At 55.4% G+C, this 19,866-nt stretch overlaps 1 protein-coding gene and 1 pseudogene across 5 annotated transcripts in view; both read left to right on the top strand.

Moving 5' to 3' along the window:
* SEPTIN9 (septin 9) overlaps positions 1–19,866 on the top strand; it is a 216,237-nt gene that overhangs the window by 146,388 nt on the left and 49,983 nt on the right. The window contains exon 1 of one of the 5 annotated variants that reach the window (XM_021670921.2): positions 16,658–16,672. The exons of the other annotated variants lie outside the window; for them this stretch is intronic. The gene's annotated coding sequence lies outside the window, so the exon portion shown is untranslated. Of the gene's footprint in view, positions 1–16,657; positions 16,673–19,866 lie in introns of those variants that run through there. 5 annotated transcript variants of the gene reach the window in all.
* LOC135271647 (uncharacterized) lies at positions 10,602–13,566 on the top strand (annotated as a pseudogene).

Here is a 19,866-nt window from a genome sequence, read left to right as displayed (position 1 = left end):
CCAGGGAAAGGGCAGGAACAAGGAGGCCTTATCTTCAGAGGAAGGGGTGGGCGGGACGCCGCGCTCCTCTGCACAGGCCCCCCCAAGACACCCTGCGTGCTTCATTCCACCGGCTTCTTCAGCCCAGCTGTTCAGAGCGGATCCAGAAGGTGGAGAGAGAGTTTCCAATAAGCAGAGGATGGAGTGAATGTGAGATTCATTACTGGGATTTGGCAATGCAAAGAGCCTCACTTTCTCCCTGCAGATGGGACAGGGGTGGGGCTGGAGCCAGCGGGGTGGGGGCGTCCAGCAAGAGCCCCTTCCCATCCTCCCACTGCTGGAACACCCGGGCCTGCTTCCTCTGCCACGGCCCCCTCCTCCTGTGCAGAACCTCAGCCTGGAATGATCATGTATCCAGCTTTCCTCTGCTCCCTCCTGCCCCGATGGAGGGAGTGGCCTGGCCCCCGGCCCCTCCCACTTACACCTCCTGTTTTGCTGCACTGTCCTCTCGGTGAGGGCTGCGGTGGAGGTGGGCAAAAGCCGCTTCCCGGCAGCCAGCCCCCATCCTGGGAGTGACTCAGAGTCCTTGGGGGGGAGTCCTGCAGGGTGAGCCCAGCATCCTAGCCCTGGCGAGGACACCTAGGAGAGGGCCAGAGTGGCTCTGTGTGGGGCGCAGCGTAAAGAACAGCCCTGAGTGTTTCTTAGGCAGGAGGCTGCGGAGGCATTGGGAGGCTGGGTTTTAGAAGCATTGTGTGGGGTGGTGAGTGGAAGACGCGGGACACAGATTCACACAATCGTGCAGATCCCCTGGCCTCTCAGTTTACAGAGGAGGAAACTAGAGGCCCAGAGAGGTGGAGTGAGTTCCCTAGGGCCACACAGCCCAGTCAGGCCCAGGGCGCAGACCTCCTGCTCTGCCTCCCCGTGGCCATTCGGTTGGCATCAGCATCCCTGCCTTGACACCCCCGGGTGGCAGCTGCTGTGATTCTGTGACTCAGCACCTCCTCACCCCACCCTGTGGGGCCCTGAGAGGGAAACAAGAAGCCCCATGCAGAAGTGGTTGGAAAGCAAGAAGCCTGGAGAGAAGAGAGGCCTCTGCGGTTTGGCCTGCGTTCAGGACTCATGGCCTGGTTCCCAGGGATGGAGCACTGACCCCTCCCTTCTACGCCCCCACCCCACGCCCCCAGGAGCTCCCTGTGGGGAAGCCAGAATGACCTGGGCTCAGAGATTGCAAATTCATCTCGCTGGGTGTGTGGCTGCCTTTATGTAACCAACTGTCTCACGGAGGAGCCAGGGGGTGGCTCTCTGTACGTTGGGCTCCCTCAGTGAGATGGGAGGACCCCAGGAGGTCAGGAGGCCACCCAAGACCTGCCGCCCATCAGGGACCAGGTGAGGGGTTGGTGACCACTCTGGCCTCCTGATGATTCTGGTAGGGAGACCACAGAGGGTCCGGCCGTCACCATCTCCAGTGGCCCTGGCCTGCCCAGTCATTCTTCTGGGGCGGCCAAATTCCATGCTGCAAAAGCCCACATGAACCCTGGAAGTGGCCTAGGAGAGCGATGTGTCAGGAGCGCAGGATGCAGCTTCTGGGGAGGACTCTTTGCTGCCCCAGAACGCCTTTTGTGATTATTGTCCTGGGGTCCCTCCCCTGTAGGACAGTCAGGGGCTTCCGGAAGCTTCTCCCTGGCCCCAGGCCAGAGGTGACAGTGAGGTCCCCTTGCTTGCACTGGTGACTGTGTCTGGTTGGTGGTGCCTGGCCCTGCCCCATGCTGCGCACCCATCGAAGGCGGCGTCACCTGGGCCACTCCAGTGGCCGCGTGTGGGTGAGCAGTCTGCATTGCATCTGCTTCCAGCATCGTGTGGGGTGGGACTTTCAGAGGGTCTGGGGGCCTGAATGGCCCTGCAGGGGGTGCTCCTGGCCTTGTGACCAAAAGGAGCTACAGGTTTGGAGAAGTTGTTGGGCTGAGGTCAGTTCTTATAAGATTTGGTGATGAGGAAACAGATGCTCACGGAGCTGCTCACGTGCCAGGCGTTGCTCCAAGCGCTGTGCACACCGCCTCACTCTGCGATGACAGCCAAGAGGCTGGCTCCCCACTCCATTATACAGATAATGCGCTACCCCAGTTCCTTAGCAGTGGAGCCAGGCAGTCCCACCCTTCATCTCCCTCCAGGACCTGGGTCTTGGGGTTGGCAGGATAATGACTCCCAGAGGTGTGTACATCCTAATCCCCAGCACCTGGGCCCATGTGAGGTGACATGGCAGGGCCAGTTCGGGTTGCTAATCAGCTGGTCTTAAAATAGGGAGATGATCCTGGGTAATCCACATGGGCCCGCTGTCATCACCAGAGTTTTCAAAAGCACATTGGATGGTCTGAGTGGTGCAGTGGGAGAGAGGCTTGGAAGGAGGGAGGAGACCACAAGCCAAGAATTGTGGATGGGCAGAAAATGCAGGAAAACACGTTCTCCCCTGCAGCCTCGGGAGGGTGCATGGTCCTGTGGACACCTTCCCTGTAGCCTAGTATGGTGTGGGGTGGGACAAATTTGTGTTGTCTGACATCACAAGTGTGTGTGGTCATTTGCTATAGCAGTGGTGGGAAGCGAATGCCATTAGGCAGCGTTGCTCCTGTCCTGGAAGAATTGGGAGAAATTCCCCTGTGGATCTCAAGCTCTAGAAGATTCTGGGCTCCTCTGGACTTATCCAGCTCTGCAATCATAGGAAAGGTCTCCCATGTCTACTTGGGGGAAAAAAACCATAGCAATACTGTTTCCCCTTTTGACAAATGAAGATGAGGTTGTGGGCTGGGTGCATGCTTCCTTTTCCTGTGTTTTTTTTTTTTTTTTTTTTTTAACACTTAGAATTCTGTAGCTGAAGGAGACCACGGGTTTTGCCTGCCTGATTTGCAAGTGACTGGCCCAGGATCATGCAAAGTCATGCTGGTGTATTCAGCCAGATATCCCAGCTCCTGCTCCAGAGTGCTTTCTTCCCTGGTGGGGAGGAGGGCTGGAGGGAGTGGCCCCCGAGTGAGTGGCAGCATTGGCAATGGCTGGAAGAGTAACTACCCTACCTGAGCCTGGGGCCTCTGGCCACTTCCTGCAGGAACCAGGTGACCCGCCACTGTACAGGCCTCTCCCTGTCTATCTGCAGCCCCGAAGGCCCCAGGGACCTGAGGACACTCTGGCCTGAGGGCTGGGGGCCGAGAGAAGAGGGAGAAGTGCCCCTAGTCCGGCCTGCCCCCCTGGCCTCCTGCAGGCGACTCCGGCAGCCCAGGGCTCCTAGATACCCTGGTCGGTGGGAGTTCCCACCTTCCCCAGCGACGCCCTAGGCCAGCAGCTTGCAGGAGTTGAGTTTTTGCCTGTGGTTCTGAAACAGTCATTTTCTGAGCCGAGTGGGGATCAGGTGAGCAGATCCCCATACCTTAACTGCTGCCATCTTTCTGTCCTGGGGGCTGGTGGGCAGCCCGGATGGTGCTTCATGGCACTTTATGACTGTCTTCGTCACCAGGCTGGTGAGTTGCCCCCCTCCTCTCGGGCATCCTGAACAGCTTCCCTGGGAGCCCCACCTCCAGGCCTTGGCCTCTGCAGCCTGCGGTGCCTCCTTCCCCTGGAAGCCGGGCCTCTCTGGGGACTCACTGAGAAGGGCCTTGCGGAGCGCTGCCAAAGGCCCCATCTGGTCCCCATTTGTTCCACTTACCACCCTATTTTAACTTTTCTGTCTCCTCCTTGGGTCTAAGATCTGAGCCGGCAGGGCTTTGTCTGTGAGGCACCCCAGGCCCTGATGCTCCCCGCACCCAGGGGACTGTTAGTACATATGCAGGGAGGGAAGGAATGAGGGAACAGATGGTGTGGGAAATCCTCCAGTTCCCATTTGTAACTGACATATTGTGATACAACACTCAGGGCATTTTACCTTTTTCATATACCTTTTTAAAAACAAATTTTTTTATTTATTTATATTTCTTTTTTGAGATGGAGCCTCACTCCATCACCCAGGCTGGAGTGCAGTGGCACGATCTTGACTCACTGCAACCTCCACTTCCCAGGTTCAAGCGATTCTTCTGCTTTAGCCTCCCAAGTACCTGGGATTATAGGCGCCCACCACCATGCCCGGTGAATTTTTGTATTTTTAGTAGACATGGGGTTTCTCTCGAACTCCCGACTTCAGGCGATCCACCCGCCTCGGCCTCCCAAAGTGCTGGGATTCCAAGCGTGAGCCACATCGCCTGGACTTCATGCACCTTTAAGAGAGAACTTGCTCAGAAGATCTTCTAGATGCACCTTTAGGGTTTTAAGGCACAGACACGTGAAACTCATCGTCAGCAGCTGCTGCTTATTCCTTTTTCACTTCCAACTCAGAGCAGCCTGTGTCCCAAGCAGACAGCTGCTCGCTTCCTCTCGGCTCCCTGCCACTCACGCTCCCACAGACGCAGGGACGAGGCAGGAAGGCGGCGCGGGATCACCCGCTGGGCGCCCGCACAGTGCCGGCTGCACAGGTGCCATCTCCTTTACTTGCCAGTCTCCTCGATGAGCCCTTGCCCTTTTTGCAGATGAGAGCACTGCCTCCCAGAGGTTAAGACATGCCCAGAGCCACCCAGCTGATCAGGGTGCAGCCAGATTTGAACCCCATCCTGCTGATCTCCACGCCTGCAGGCCTGGCCCGATGAGATGGACAGCTGCGTGGTGGAGGCCGTGAGACCCTGGATGGCTCCCTAATAGGGCCTGTAGCTCCTGGACAGGGAGGGTCTGGCACAAAGAGATGCCCGGGTTTGTGGAGTGAGCTGGAGGGGAAGGTGGCTTAGGGTTCCTGTCTCTGAACAAATAGATGGAGGGACTATTCCAGTACCTTCTCAGCCTCCGACGTCCTGGGCTCCTGGTTCTGGGAGGAGAGAATGGAGGAGAGAGAGCTGGGCTGGGCTGCTTTGGTCCCAACAAACAAGCTTCTTGGTTTGCCATAAGTGACAGTTTCGCCCATCCCGTGTCTCTGCCAAAAACATGAAGGGTTTCCGACCCCTCACTCCGGCCTGCTTTCCTCCTGGGCTAGGCGTGGGTCTGGGACAGAACACAGTCTCACGCTGGATACCCTGAGCAGCCGCCAACGCTGTCAGGCCTCAGGCCTGACACCCAGGCCCCTGCCCCAGAGGGGAAAACAAGGCCCTCTCTGGGGGGTTTTCTGCCAGGTTGTGAAAACAGGCCTGGAGTCGGCTGGTTCCCCGATGCTTAGACGCTCTGTGTGGTTTTCAAAGTGCTTTTATGTCGCTAGCTCATATGATCTTCCCCAAAACCCCATCGGGGAGGCAGGAAGTTGGAGCCACACAGCAGGTGGTTTCACCGCCCTCCACGTACAGGCACGTACACTAGGGTCAGGGTGGTTACCACTCGTCTCCCGAGCCACCCAGCCATTCAGCCACAGAAAAGGTCATGGCTTTTATGCCCCAGTGAAGCTGAAGATTTTTCTTTCAGTTTTTAAAAATGTTTACTACCTGGCCCGGCTCGATGGCTCATGCCTGTAATCCCAGCACTTTGGGAAGCCAAGGTAGGTGGATCACAAGGTCAGGAGTTTGAGACCAGCCTGACCAATGTGGTGAAACCCTGTCTCTACTGAAGATACAAAAATTAACCGGGCATGGTGGCAGGCGCCTGTATTCCCAGCTACTTGGGAGGCTGAGGCAGGAGACTCGCTTGAACCCGGGAGGAAGAGGTTACAGTGAGCCGAGATCGTGTCATTGCACTCTAGCCTGGGCAACAAGTGAAATTTCGTATCAAAAAAAAAAAAAGTTGACCACCCAGGGCAGTGAACACCTGGTGCCTCTGTCTAGCCCAGGAGGTGAACATTTGCCACTCCCATTCCTTTCTTCCACCAGACCTGACCCTCTTTTTGTGATGGTTACATCCTGCAGGCAGGCTGTCCTGCTTTGGGAGACTTTGAGAAACGGGGTCCACATTACTGGCTGTGGGTGGGCAAGGTGAGGCTCTGAGGTGAAGAGGGGGAGTATTTTTGTAGCGGGGAGGAAATACATTTCCTCTACCCTGTTAGGCTCAATGTTTGGGGGCCCGTGAATCAAACTCACTGAAGATAAATTAACAAGAGAAAAGACAGATTTAATCACATACCTATGGGAGTTCACTAAAAAATGTGGCTCAAAGGAGCCATTAGAAGGTGGGGCCCCTGGCTGGTGCGAAGGTAGTGAGTTATCTCAGTCGATTGCTCAGTCAGTTACAGATTACACACCCTGTTCCACTCTTTCTCTTCTCCCTACTCCACTTGATTAGTCTAAAAAAAAGAAAACAAAAAAAACCCCAAAAAACAAAAACAAAAAAGCTTTGGGCCCGTATACCATCTTAATAGGGGAAAAGAATGAGGAGAAAGCGCATATTATGGGTCGGGCGCTGTGGCTCACGCCTGTAATCAGCTTTTTGGGAGGCGGAGGTGGGCGAATCGCCTGAGGTCAGGAGACCAGCCTGGCCAGCATGGTGAAACCCTGTCTCTACTTAAAATACAAAAATTAGCCAGGCGTGGTGGTGGCTGCGTGTAATCCCAGCTACTCAGGAGGCTGAGGGAGGGCAAAAAAAAGGCATATTATGGCAAAACAAGTGACTTTTTGGAAAGATAAATAGGCCATTAAGAGCTGAAATGGGAGATGTGACAGTCTTTTGACAGTGTCTGCTTAGGTGTGGTGTGGAAACTACTCATCTCCCAAGGAAGAGTCAGTTGCTCCCAGGGAGTAGCTGGGACTACAGGCGTGCGTTGCCACGCCCAGCTAATTTTTGTATTTTTAGTAGAGACAGGGTTTCACCACATGGCCAGGATAGCCTCAATCTCTTGACTTTGTGATTCGCCTCCCTCGGGCTTCCAAAGTGCTGGGATTACGGGCGTGAGCCACCCTGCCCAGCCTGACAACTGAGCTCTCTTAGTGCAGTAGGGGTGCAGGAGGCTTGAATGCCTTCTGCTCAACATGATTAATTTTTTGAGACAGGGTTTCTTTTGTTTCATTCACCCAGGCTGGAGTGCTGTGGCACCATCAGGGCTCACTGCAGCCTCAACCTCCTGGGCTTAAGTGATCCTCCCACCTCAGCCTCCTAAGTAGCTGAGACTCCAGGCCTGTACCTCCAAGCCTGGCTAACTTTTGTGTTTTTAGTAGAGACAGAGTTCTGCCATGTTACCCAGGCTGGTCTCAAGTGATCTGCCTGCATCAGCCGTCCAAAGTGTTAGGATTACCGGTGTGAGCCACTGCGTCTGGCCTCAAAAATCATTTTTATGCCACAGCGACATATTCTGTCCCGCTTCGTGGTGTCCTTGTGTCCTTGTTCTTTTCCACAGCAGATGGCGGTGAGAGTCCCAGCCAGGCAGGAGACCCTTCATAAAAATTCCAAGTGCTGCCTGTTGAATTGGCCAGCACTTGAATTCGCGCGACTGTTCAGGCAGCAGGAACTGGACGGAGCTTTCGTCTTCATGCCCAGTTCTCTGTTCGAGCTAAGGATTTTGTGCTGGGCTCATTTCAGTCCTGTGGCAGGAGCCAGAGGATTATGTGGGAGGAAAGGATTAACCTCAAGTCCTCAAGTGGACAGAGCTTCCTTAGATGGCAGAGGAGCCGTTGGCCCCCATCCCTGCCCCCGCACCTGTGGCTCTTAGGCACGTTCAGCTCCAGAATCTTGCCATGATCTTGGCACATCCTAGGTGTGTGTCTGCCTCACGTGCGGGCATGTGTGGATCTGTCTGTCAATCCTAACCAGCAGTCCTCAATACCAGCTACACAGTAGAGTCTGCTGAGAAATTTTTTAAAGATACCAGCCCCCTGCACCCCCCGATTAGAATTGCTGGGGCAGGGACCAAACATCTGTGCTTTTAATTTTTATTGTATTATTTTAGAGGTGGGGTCTTGCTATGCTGCCCATGCGGGACTTGAACTCCTGGGCTCAGGCAATCCTTCTGTCTCAACCTCTCAAGTAGCTTGGACAATAGGTGTGAGCCACTGCACCTGGTTATCTGTATTTTCTTTTTTTTTTTTTGAGATGGAGTTTTGCTCTTCTTGCCCAGGCTGGAGTACAATGTCGCAATCTCAGCTCACTGCAACCTCCACCTCCTGGGTTCAAGCAATTCTCCTGCCTCAGCCTCCTGAGTAGCTGGGATTACAGGCATGCGCCATCATGCCCAGCTAATTTTGTGTTTTTAGTAGAGACGTGGTTTCTCCATGTTAGTCAAGCTGGTCTCGGACTCCCAACCTCAGGTGATCCACCTGCCTCAGCCTCCCAAAGTGCTGGGATTACAGGCGTGAGCCACCACACCAGGCTGGTTATCTGTAATTTTTAGGATGCTCCCCCTAGGATGGTAATGTGTCAATAGGATTGGGAACTGTTGCTTTCACCAAACCTATTTCTTTTTTTTTTTTTTGAGACACAGTTTTGCTCTTTGTTGCCCAGGCTGGAGTGCAGTGGTGCGATCTCGGCTCACTGTAACTTCGGCCTCCTGGGTTCAAGCAATTCTCCTGTCTCAGCCTTCCAAGTAGCTGGGATTACAGGCGCCTGACACCATGCCCAGCTAATTTTTGTATTTTTAGTAGAGACTGGGTTTCACCACCTTGGCCAGGTTAGGCTCGAACTCCTGACCTCAGGTGATCCACCTGTCTTGGCCTCCCAAAGTGCTGGGATTACAGGCATGAGCCACCGCGCCTGGCCTGACCAAACCTACTTCCAGAAGTCAAACAAATGTCTTACTCCTTGACCTTACCACCTTCCCGCCAGCCCGAGTCTCAGAGCCTCAGTCTCCTCTAAACACCAAATTGTTTATAGCTGGACTCAAAATGCTGCCATCTCAGCTGCCCAACAGTTGTTTTGGCCTGTATTTTGGTGATGGGAGGGTTTGAGGAGTTGCAGAACATCACACCAGTCGGCAACCTGGAGCTCCCAACTGGCGGTCCTCACCTCTTCATTATTCTGGAGAGAGAGCTCACAGGGCTGGGTGCCCCGGTTCAGGAGGCAGACGTGGTTTCTGGTTGCTGCTGAAATCGGTGCAGAGCCCCATTGTTTTGTATTGGGTGTTGAGGATCCTGGTTTTATATCCACCATGAGTTTGTGGCCCTGGGACACGCTCGATGTTGGCTCAAGGGGAACGGAGGCTGGAGGGACAGGGTGGTTGGATTGGACGTGGGCCTGGGCCTGTTGCTAATCTACAAAGTGGTCATCACGCAGGAATAATAGAGCTGGCTGCACACCACAGCCAACTCTATTATTGAAAAGTAAGGTCACACTTTTAATAATGTCACATTTTAAGTTATTGTCAAATAATTTATAAGACACACTGTTGGTATAATGATAGCTTTTCAAGAAGGTTATAAAAAGTCATGTTGGGCCAGGCGAGGTGGCTCACACCTGTAATCCCAGCACTTTGGGAGGCTGAGGTTGACAGATCACTTCAAGCCAGGAGTTCGAGACCAGCCTGGCCAAGATGGTGAAACCCTGTCTCTACTAAAAATACAAAAAAAAAAAAAAAAAAAAAAATTAACTGGACCTGGCAGCATGCTTGTAATCCTAGCTTCGCGGGAGGCTAGGGTAGGAGAATCACTTAAAAACCAGGAGGCAGAGGTTGCAGTGAGCCGAGATTGCTACACTGCACTCCAGCCTGGGTGACACAGTGAGACTCCGTCTCAAAAAAAAAAAAAAAAAGGAAAAAAGTAGAAAGGCTTGTTGAAGGTTCCTGTAGTGGAGGTTGCACCTTGACAGGAGGTAGGGCAAGCATTTCTTAGAAAGGAGGAAATAGGGCCTCCTGCTACAGAGATCCACAAACATAGATTGAGGCCCACTGCCTAGGAGACCCGAAAGAGGCAAAGGTGAGTAAGATTCAAGGTCTCCAAGTCAGGGTCTGACTCTGGGGGTACTGGTCACATATGATGGAGGATGTCAGGAGGGCTTCCTGGAGGGGGTGACATTTACCAAGGGGGATTTTAGGTGGAGTTTGTGGGACAGTGGGGGCTGGCTGAAGAGTGTAGGCTCCTTAGACAGGAGTGGGAATTCAGCCTTGAAGGTGTGTTGGCCAGATTGCAGGGGCCCTCGAATGCAAGGGAAGAATTTCTACTTTAACAGAAGAGCCTGGGAAGCTGTTTGGGAAAAGGAGTGATAAAGTGGGAGGGGTCATCCAGCAGAGCCCTGCATGGGTGGGAGGGAGCGAGATGGGAGGTGGGTGTTGGCGAGGGACGATCCCTCTGGTCCAGGGGAGTGGTCATAGGGCAGAAACTGACCTTATGGATGTGGGCAGGAAGGGTTAGGGTTTGAGACACCAGGAAGAAGCCGGCAGTAGGACTTGGTGACAGTGCTGGGGCTTGGGTGGGTGCAGCTAGTGGGAGCCTGAGTCTCAGAAAATGGGCAGTGCTCCAAGGGGGAGAACTGAGGCAAGCTGTGGAGAGGCAGCTGAGCTGGGAAGCTGGAACGGAGGTGTGGTCACCCCAGGAGACTAAGTCGGGGGCGAGGGGTTCCCCTGGGAGCTATCCAGACCCCAGTGCTAGGGAATACGGAGGGGAGAAGAACTGGCTCCTGCGGGTCAGGCGCTGCCCTCGAGGTCAGATGGGGTGGGGCTGGATATTGGCCATGAGGACTTTTTCAAGAGCTCCGTTAATAGTGAGATGGGCGGACGCCAGATGGCGCGGGTTAAGAAGTGAGTGGGTGGTAGGAAGATGGAAGCCGCAGTGTAGACCCACTTTGAAGAGGCTGGGCTATTAAGATGGGGAGGAAGTTCACAGTTTGAGGAGGTAGGTGAGCCAAAGGAAGGGGGTTTGCTTGTTTTTGAGATGGGGGCATCCTGAACGTTCTCCCAGGCCAAGTGAGAAGAAACCAGAAGGAAGAGGAACACATCACCCAAATGTGCCAAAACAGCCCAGCAGCTGCACTGCCTGGCAGAGAAACTGTGCAGAGGCCCGTGTCCCGCCATGCCTGCCTGGGGATAGTCCCCTGACTCGGGCTGCTTGGAGTTCCCCCAGCCTGCCCACCCCAGGATGGCAGGGGCTGTGGGTGCTCCCAGCCCCTTCTCGAGGTCGGTCTGTGGGCAGGCATGTGGGCTGCCTTGGGGCGTCATCGCTGCAAATGCATACCAGCTATCAGAACCACCCTCCTGCCCCCCAGCCCGTCCCCCTGAACCCCCACGCAGAAGCCTGGCCACCAGCCCACAGAGGAGAGGGGAGGATATTGTTCTTGGCATTTGATGGGAAGCATCTGCTGCATCCCACTGGGGTGTTGCCCAGGATGGATTGGAAAAGAGTGGGCAGGAAGGCTGAGCTCTGTGCTCACAACCTGGCTTGGTGGTGGCCGAGGAGCTTGGCAGGAGCAGAGTGCAGGATGTGGGAACTGGGGGCTGGTGCATGAGTGCATGCACATGTGTGTGTGTGTGTGTGTGTGTGTTCACGTACATGTGTGTGCGGAGGGTGCGGAGGAAGCTGAGAAGCCACATCCCCTCCCCTCTGCTGCTGCAATGCTGCATGCTTCAGCAGCATGTGGGTGTCGCCGCACTTCCTGGCAGGTGTCAGCCTCCAAGACTGTTCTGGGCTCTTCTCCCAGTTGGCTCAGTTGGAGTTGGGAGCCCCAACTGTCCCCTGTGGCTTCCAGAGTGGGACCCTGCTGTGGGACAGGCTGGCCTGTGCTGCTCCCTCCCCTGTGACCCTTCTGTTGGATGGATCATGAGGAAGGACTGTGGGCATTGCCCACAGACAGGTGGACACCTTGGGGCTTTCTTTCTGATGCCCCTTGAAGGGGGAACTTTCTCAGCTTTGAGTCGAGTCTCTGTAGATATGGGAAGCTCACTATCTTAAGAGCAGCAGCCTTGGAAAATCCAAAACAGACCCCCGAAGAGGGTGGGAAGGGGTCCTGTCCCATTCAGTGGCTGTGTGGCCTGGAGGGAGTTCAGCTCAGCCTGGAGTGTGTGTTTCTTCATCTGCAGGAGAAGCGCCTGTGTTACTGTGGGCGGAGGAATGGACTGAGGGCTGCATTCGCTTCCTGTTGCCGCTGTAACTGCTTATCACAAACTCAGTGGCTTACAGCAACAGAGACTTCTTCCCTTACAGTGCCCAGGGTGAGAAGCTGGAGATCAGTCTCACCAGACTAAAGTCCAGGTGTTGGCAGAATCCCTTCCTGCCTCTTCCAGCTTTGGGGGTGCTGCTGGAGTTCCTCGGCTTGTGGCTGCATCCCTCCAGCCTCTGCCTCCATCCTCACACTGCCTCCTCCTCCTCTGCAATCAAATCTCCCTCTGCCTCCCTCTTTTTTTTTCCTGAGAGGATGTCTCACTCTGTCACCCAGGCTGGAGGGCAGTGACATGATCTCAGCTCACTGCAACCTCCACCTCCCAGGTTCAGGTGATTCTCCCGCCTCAGCCTCCCGAGTAACTGTGATAGCAGGCATGTGCAACCACACCTGGCTAATTTTTGTGTCTTTAGTAGAGACAGGGTTTTGCCATGTTGGCCAGGCTGGTCTTGAACTCCTGATCTCAGGTGATCTGCTTGCCTCGGCCTCCCGAAGTGTTGGGATTGCAGATGTGAGCCACCATGCCTGGCCTGCCTCCCTCTTAAAGGACATTTGTGATTTGGGGCCCACCTGGGTCATCTCTTCATCTCACCATCTTCAGATACATCTGCAGAGTCCCTGTGGCCACATAAGGTGACAGTCTGGGGAAGGAGAGTTCTTAAGCCTACCCTGGGGGTATCTTAGGGCCCTTTTGATGTTAAGATATGAAGCAAGAAAACAAACTAGCTCAAGAGGAAAAAAGGACACGTTGGATTCCGTTGTTTTAAATGTGTATTTTTACTGTGCTAACATGCACAGAACATAAAAGTTGCCGTAACATCCGGTGCGTTCACAGTGCCGTGTGACCATCACCTCCAGTACCAGAACTTGTCATCACCCCAAAAGCAAACCCCGCAGCCATGAAGGACCCACTTCCCATCTGCCCTCCCCAGCCCTTGGCAGCCACCAGAATGCTTTCTGTCTCTCCAAATTCTTTTTTAATAAATGCAATTCTGTGTGACTTTAAAATAAATAAACATGAACACGATGTTGCTTATTGGAAGGATATCTGTTCGGGGAGGCCAGCGCATGGAACACGTAGGTCTCTGGAAGGGCAGGAGTGGAAGCAGCATGGATGTGCCACCCTCTCCTCCCCTCGCCCCTTCCTTGGGGTCACTGCCTGAGCATCCCTCTTTGCAAATGGCCCAAATAGCGTCTCAGCCCCCACGTCTGCATGGCCTCCTGGCTTCAGAACCCTCCACCCAAAAACATTCCGGACTTCAGACTCCTGGGAAAATTCCAGTGGCCTCACTCTCCCTTTTGAGCCAGTGGCAGTCTGCCTTTGAGTCAGGGGTGCATCCTGGCCTGAGCACCTGTGAGCTAGGGCAGCAGGGTAGGCACGCCCAGGGAAGTGGGTGAGTTGGCAGTCACAGTAATTGATGTCTTTGGAATTGTCTAAGAGAGATACTTAACGTGTGCCTAGCATATTCATTTCTAGCATATTCATTTTTTTTGAGGCAAAGTCTTGCTCTGTTACCCAGGCTTGAGTGCGGCGGTGCAATCTTGGCTCAACGCAACCTCCTTCTCCCGGGTTCAAGTGATTCTCCTGCCTCAGCCTCCCGAGTAGCTGGGACTACAGACACATGCCACCATGACCGGCTGATTTTTGTATTTTTAGTAGAGATGGTGTCTCACCATGTTGGCTAAGTTGGTCTTGAACTCCTGGCCTCAGGTGATCCGCCTGCCTCGGCCTTCCAACATACTGGGGTTACTGGCATGAGCCACCACACCGGGCCACATTCATTTCTTAGGAGAAGCTCTGCTCTTTCTGATGTGAAATGTCCCCGGCAGGGGGGCGGGTATTGATGGAGGGATCTGTGGCCTCGCCAGCGTCTTACTGTGTGTTTCCCCAAGCTGTGTCCTATCATCTTCTACATGTGGCTTGTAGACGTGGTGCTGAGAATGATCTGGGACGCTCAAATCATGTGGTTCAAATCAACAGCTCTCCAATGACCTGGTGTTATCCTAGGATCAAATTGAGACTATCCAAGGCCGGGCGCAGTGGCTCACACCTGTAATCCCAGCACTTCGGGAGGCCAAGGCAGGCAGATCATTTGAGGTCAGCAGTTCAAGACCAGCCTGGACAACATGGTGAAAACCTGTCTCTACTAAAAATGCAAAAAGTAGCCAGGCATGGTGGCGTGCACTGTAGTCCCAGCTACTCAAGAGGCTGAGGCAGGAGAATTGCTTGAATTTGGGAGACGGAGGTTGCAGTGAGCCAAGATCGCGCCATTGCGCCCCAGCCTGGGCGACAGAGCAAGACTCTGTCTCAAAAAAAAAAAAAAAAAAAAAAGATTGAGACTATCTGAGCTGCACTGACCAGCATGATAGCCGCTGGCTGTATGGGGCCTTTGAACACTTGAAATGTGGCGACTCCGGGTCTGTGAAATGCATGCTGGGTTTCAGAGTCCCAGCAAGGGAAAAAGAATGTAAAATATATGTCATTTTTACATTGATTACATGTTGAATTGATAATATTTTGGGCTCTGTTAAGTGAATGATATTAAAATTAATATCACCCATTCTCACATTTTTTTAATGATTTTTTTTTTTTTTGAGATGGAGTTTTGCTCCTGTCACCCAGGCTGGAGTGCAGTGGCGTGATCTCGGCTCACTGCAATCTCCGCCTCCCAGGTTCAAGTGATTCTCCTGCTTCAGCCTCCCAAATAGCTGGGATTGCAGGCACCCACCACCATGCCTGACTAATTTTTGTATTCTTAGTAGAGACAGGGTTTCACCATGTTGACCAGGCTGGTTTGGAACTCCTGACCTCAGGTGATCCACCCGCCTTGGCCCCCCAAAGTGCTGGGATTACAGGTGTGAGCCACTGCCCCCGGCCTGTTCTTACATTTTCTATTGTGGCTGTTGGAATATGTAAGGTTGCGTCTGTGGCCTGGGTGCTGTTTCTGCTGGAGGGTGGGACCGCGGGGCAGCCGAGCAGGCTTTGGGGCTACTCTCCCTGAATGCCGAGTGTGTGTCTTGCTGTAGTTTTGGGGACTGGTGTTGGTGGTACCCATTTTACGGATGGGGAAGGTCAGATTCCACAAAGGTTGAGTGTCGGGTCCGGGGCCTTGGAGTCCAGTGTTTGACTCAGAACCCATGGCTCTGATCCACTGCCAGCCTCCCTCCTGTTCGGGGGAACAGGGACTCCTGGCATGCAGTCCCTTCCCAGACACTCCCTGACTCTGGCCTAGCGCCCGGAGACCAGTGACAGCAGCTCTCCGTGGCCACTCACTGTGAGGGTAGGGAGGGCTGTGGGAGAACGGCCGTCTGAAGCCTTTATGGCAAACCCAAAGACCAGGAGGCCTTTAGGGGTAACGCTGGCCATGAGGAGTGGGAATCAACGGGTTAGAGGCCAGTGACTGCTGGCTGGGGCGCCGCTGGACGTGGCCGGCCTGTGTGGCCAGCGTGGCAGGTCCTGGGGGGCTTCAGTCACCACCAGCCACATGTTGGGGTATGGGATGGTAAAGGTGAGCAGACGTGGAGCCCAGTGAACACGAGGTCCCGTAGGGGCTGCCTGTGGGCGTAGCTTACAGAATTCAGCCCCTGGCCCTCAGAAGGTGTCACCAAGGGCTGCCTTCCACTTGAGCAAATCCCTCCCAGCCCCCAGTAAGCCCTCTCCCAGGCGCTCTCTCCTAGTGTGGGAGTGGCCCCACCCCTTCTGGGAGTGACTCACTTGGGTTCAGAGGTCGTGGCACTGAGCTGGGTCTGGCTGATCCCAGGCCCAGCCCCTATGGTGTCAGCTCCCTCCTCTGGGGACCCCCTTGCTTGTGCCCCTCTGGGTCTCAGCTCATCCCAGGCCTGCAGAGAGGGAGAGAGGAAGAGACTGACTCACTGGCCAGGTCCCCCAGGGGCTGGGGAGGCTGGAGAGGCAGGAGCTAGATCGGATCTGAGTCCAGAGGTCTGGGAAGAAGAGCTCAGGGTGAGCTGCACCCCGATCACCTGGCCCTCCTCTCTGGCTCCTTCTCCCTTCCGAGGTCCTAGCCAGCAAGCACCTGGGGTAGATGGGACAAACCCAGGTGGCTGTGTTCCAGCCTGGCTGCAGGTATGAATGGCTTTCTGGAGTGGCTGACCATGCTCTCTGAGAGCCCAGGTGTGGGGATGTCTGAGCAGGTAGGTGGGGGAGCACCTGGGAAGGGGGGTCATGGGGCAGGGCATAGGGAGAGAGGGCGTCCAGGTCAGTGTCAGGACCTGGCTGGGAGGAGGGGGCTCCTTATGGGCATGGGCTTTGGCAAATGCAGGGACAAAGGTAAGAATGGCGGCCAGAGGTCTTTGGGAGCCTCTTCCCTCTCTTCTTCCTGGCAGCTCCCCCTGGCTCTTCCCACGGACCCTGTCACTTTCCTTTAGCGAGTGGTGGCTCCTTGGCGTCCCTCTGGTGTCCCCAGGTTGCTGCTGCACTGGGCCTGCTGCCGGGCGCCCCTCTCTCTGCCTGCCCCCTCCTCCTGCTCCCCTCACCCTGCCCCCTTGGAGCAATTCCCCACTGAGCCTCCCTTCCCAGGCAGTCGAGGTCCCTCCCTACCTCTGCCCCGCGCTCTGGGAGGCTCCTTGTTCCGCGGCCACAAAGCCCCTTTGATCCTCTGCTCGGCTCTGAGCCATGTGACCCGGTGGGCGGGCCAAGGCTCTCGGCGCGTCCAGCGCAGCCCGACGTTCCGCTGCTGGGGTGAGTCCTGCTCCTTTGTTCTTCCCAGCCTTGTACCACTGGCCGGGGGGCTCTCAGGTGGTGCGGCCGAGAGGCGGGCCCCCGATGGCCACGGTGGTGGGGCTGGGAGCCACGCTGTCCCCAGCCCAGGCCTCAGGCGGCAGGACTGAGCGGGGGTCCCCAGGAGAGGGGTGGCGGGGAGCTCAGTCTCCACGCGGGGACCAGATTTTCGGCCTCGAAATAGAAGAATAGGGCTTTGTGTGGTCACAGCTATCTCTTTGTAAATATTTGGCCAGCTAAGCTGAGCGCCTCAGTTCTCCTCCTGCCGGGAGTGTCTTGGAACTTGTTTCTCTTTTGCAAGGGGTTTCCCTGGCTTCAAGGAGGGCCAGGAAGAAATGCGAATTGGCCACCACTTTCTCTAAGATCACTCTGCTGAAGTTATCACCCCTTCGGGCTCCCCAAGATTGGCTGGAGGCTAGAGATAGTTTCAACGATGGAAATGCAGTAACCCACGCTCCAGGCGGCGCCGGCACTGGGATCCGGGGAGCCGCTGCTGCAGCCCAGGATTCCTGGATGTGCTGGGGATGTGCGGGCGTTCCCGGGAGGAACGAGGAGAGAGGCTGCTGCTGGCTTGGCTGGGATGCATGTGCTCTGCTTCTCAAGAATGGCGTGCAGGGTGTCTGCCATACAGAGGCATGTCAGTGAGCAGGGGCTGAGGGAGCTCCCAAACGGACCTGCTTTCAGGGGGGCTTTTCATGCTGGGAGAACCCCAGAGACTAAAGTCATGCAGCCAACAGAGGGTGGTCCCTGGAAAGCAGGGAGGGGCGAGGAGCTCTGCAGGCAATGCCATCTGCGCCCGAAACTCCATCCCAGTGACTCTGGGGACTGCCTCAGCCTCCAGCCTGCTGCCCTTCATTCCAGGCCCCTCTCTCTGCTTTTTGACATGAAATCTTCTGTGTTCTGGTCAGAGGTTTGGGGAACAGCTCTCTGCTCATCTAAGATAAGTTTGGAATTCTTTTCCCGGGGAAAAATGTGCCTCCCGGAAGCAGGCTGAACAGTAGTTTTCTGGCAGGTCTGTTCTGGGCTGTGGGGACAGCACCTGCTGGACCAGGGTCGAATTGGAATTGGGTTTGGATCCCGCACGGGGAAACCCATTAGAAGAGGAGGAAGCAGAAACAGGCCCCATTGCCTAATGATGCTGTGGGCTTCCTCCTCCATTCATTGCCGCCTGGCCTTGAAACGTACTGGGGCCTCGTGTGTTTCCATGAATGTCATCATTCTCTTTGGCCAAGTCCCGCGGCAGCCCCAGGAACTCCTTTTCAGGAAAAGGAGGAAGGTGTTTGCTTAGCATCCCGCATGTGAGTCCTCGTTGCAAAGGTGGGATTCTTGCTTCTCCTTCTTGGGTCTCTTTTGGGCTGAGGCGTGGCCCAAAAGAGACCGAAGCTCAGCAGAAGGAAGCCCCGTGGTGTAGCTCGCTTTCTTAATGACCGGCTGTGGGGACCTGAGTTGCCGCTGTCCCCTCCTGTCCCCTGGTCATTTCTGTGTCGGGGTGCCTGAGACACAATTGCATTGACCGCTTTGTGTACATTCCCACCTCCCCCGCCCCTGTAGGCTGTCATGGTGACGGTGATGGGGCCAATTCAGCTGGAGGTGGGGAGGACCCTCTGTGTGCGCATAGGGGGTGGCGTGGGGCATTCTGGGACGAGAAGATGTGACTTCTGCCCTGAGAGCCCTGTCTTCATGGAAGGCGGCGGCATAGTTGCAGGCAGAGCCATCAAGCACTGTGGTCAGACCAGCATTCCATGTCAAAAATGGCCTTGTCCACTGGGTGTGGTGGATTGTGCCTATAATCCCAACACTTTGGGAGGCCAAGGCGGGAGGATCACAAGGTCAGGAGTTTGAGACCATCTTGGCCAACATGGTGAAACCCTGTCTCTACTATAAATACAATAAAATTAGCTGGGCGTGGTGGCACGTGCCTGTAATCCCAGCTACTCGGGAGGCTGAGGCAGGAGAATTGTTTGAATCCGGGAGGCGGAGGTTGCAGTGAGCTGAGGTTGTGCCATTGCATCCAGCCTGGGTGCAAGAGCAAGACTCTGCCTCAAAAAAAAAATAAATAAAATGAAAATAAAGCCTTGTCTGGGCCTGGGGTCCGTCCTCTGAACCCCGGTCCGCTGTCCTGGGCTTGAAGGACAGGCTCCACAAGGACTTTCAGCCCAGAAGCCCTGGACCCACTTGGGCAACGAGCGTCTCTGGGTTGACCACTCCCAGCCCTGCCCGGCCTCCGGGGCCACCGTATCCTCCCGACTTCCTGTTGTGCCACAGCTGGTCGGAGCTGCTCTTATCAGACCGTGTGAGGCACTTCCATGGGAGGGGCCACCCTGTCTTTAGGAGTCCCCGTCCCTGCCCCCCAGGCCTGGGGCAGTGTTCGGCTTCCCTGCTGGTGTCAAAGGTCTCAAGGCCCCTTTAAGATGCGTGTCAGCACCGTCAGCAGCTTCCGTTATCTGGCTCCTCAGTACATGTAAGCCTTTCCCATACACCCCGGATGTTTAGGGCTTCCGCTCTCTCTCCCTGGCTGAGGGTGTGGGAAGAGGGCTTTATTTCAATGCTTGAGAGTAGGGTCAATGGGCGGGGTGAGCTGGGGGGCAGCTCCTCCCCGCTGGCCCCTCTCTGCAGCCCTCACCTTAGCGTCGGTCATTGATACCACCTGGCTTTGGGAAGACCTGGGGGCTGATGACCCCGGAGGCTCCCAGCTTCCCGCAGCCAGTCTTTGGGGAAGAGGCTTCCTGAGGGCCTTGTGGCCCTCGGCTGGGACTCTGTTCCCAGTTCTGCCTTCCAGTGCCAAGCTTTGATTTGTTGATTGAGCGCGGGCGCAGTTCCCGGACAGGTAGGGGCCTGTTCCCGGAGCTCTGCAGAGCCTTGGGAAGCTTTCCCAGAAGCGCTCCCGAGGTGGCAGCCATGCCCAGTCCGCTCTGCATGTGAGTTTGTTTGATGAGGAATTGGCTGGGAAGGCATGGGTCTAATTATAGGCCCATGAGGGTCCCTCTCGCCCCCACCCGGGGAGGAGTGGAGGTCCTGGCACACTCCTGTGCCTGCCCAGCTGGCTGCAGGGGGCTCATGGAAGCCTTGCTCCGGGGCCTATAGGGCGGCAATGGGAACCCTCCCAACCTTGGCCCCCCCAGGCTGGCTGTTCAAACTTGCCACAGCTCAGCCTC

The sequence above is a fragment of the Aotus nancymaae genome, unplaced genomic scaffold (assembly GCF_030222135.1).
Source record: "Aotus nancymaae isolate 86718 unplaced genomic scaffold, 86718_ANA_hifiasm-v0.15.2.pri h1tg000089l, whole genome shotgun sequence".
In the NCBI taxonomy this organism is placed as follows: domain Eukaryota; kingdom Metazoa; phylum Chordata; class Mammalia; order Primates; family Aotidae; genus Aotus; species Aotus nancymaae.
This window is presented reverse-complemented; position numbering and strand designations above follow the sequence as displayed.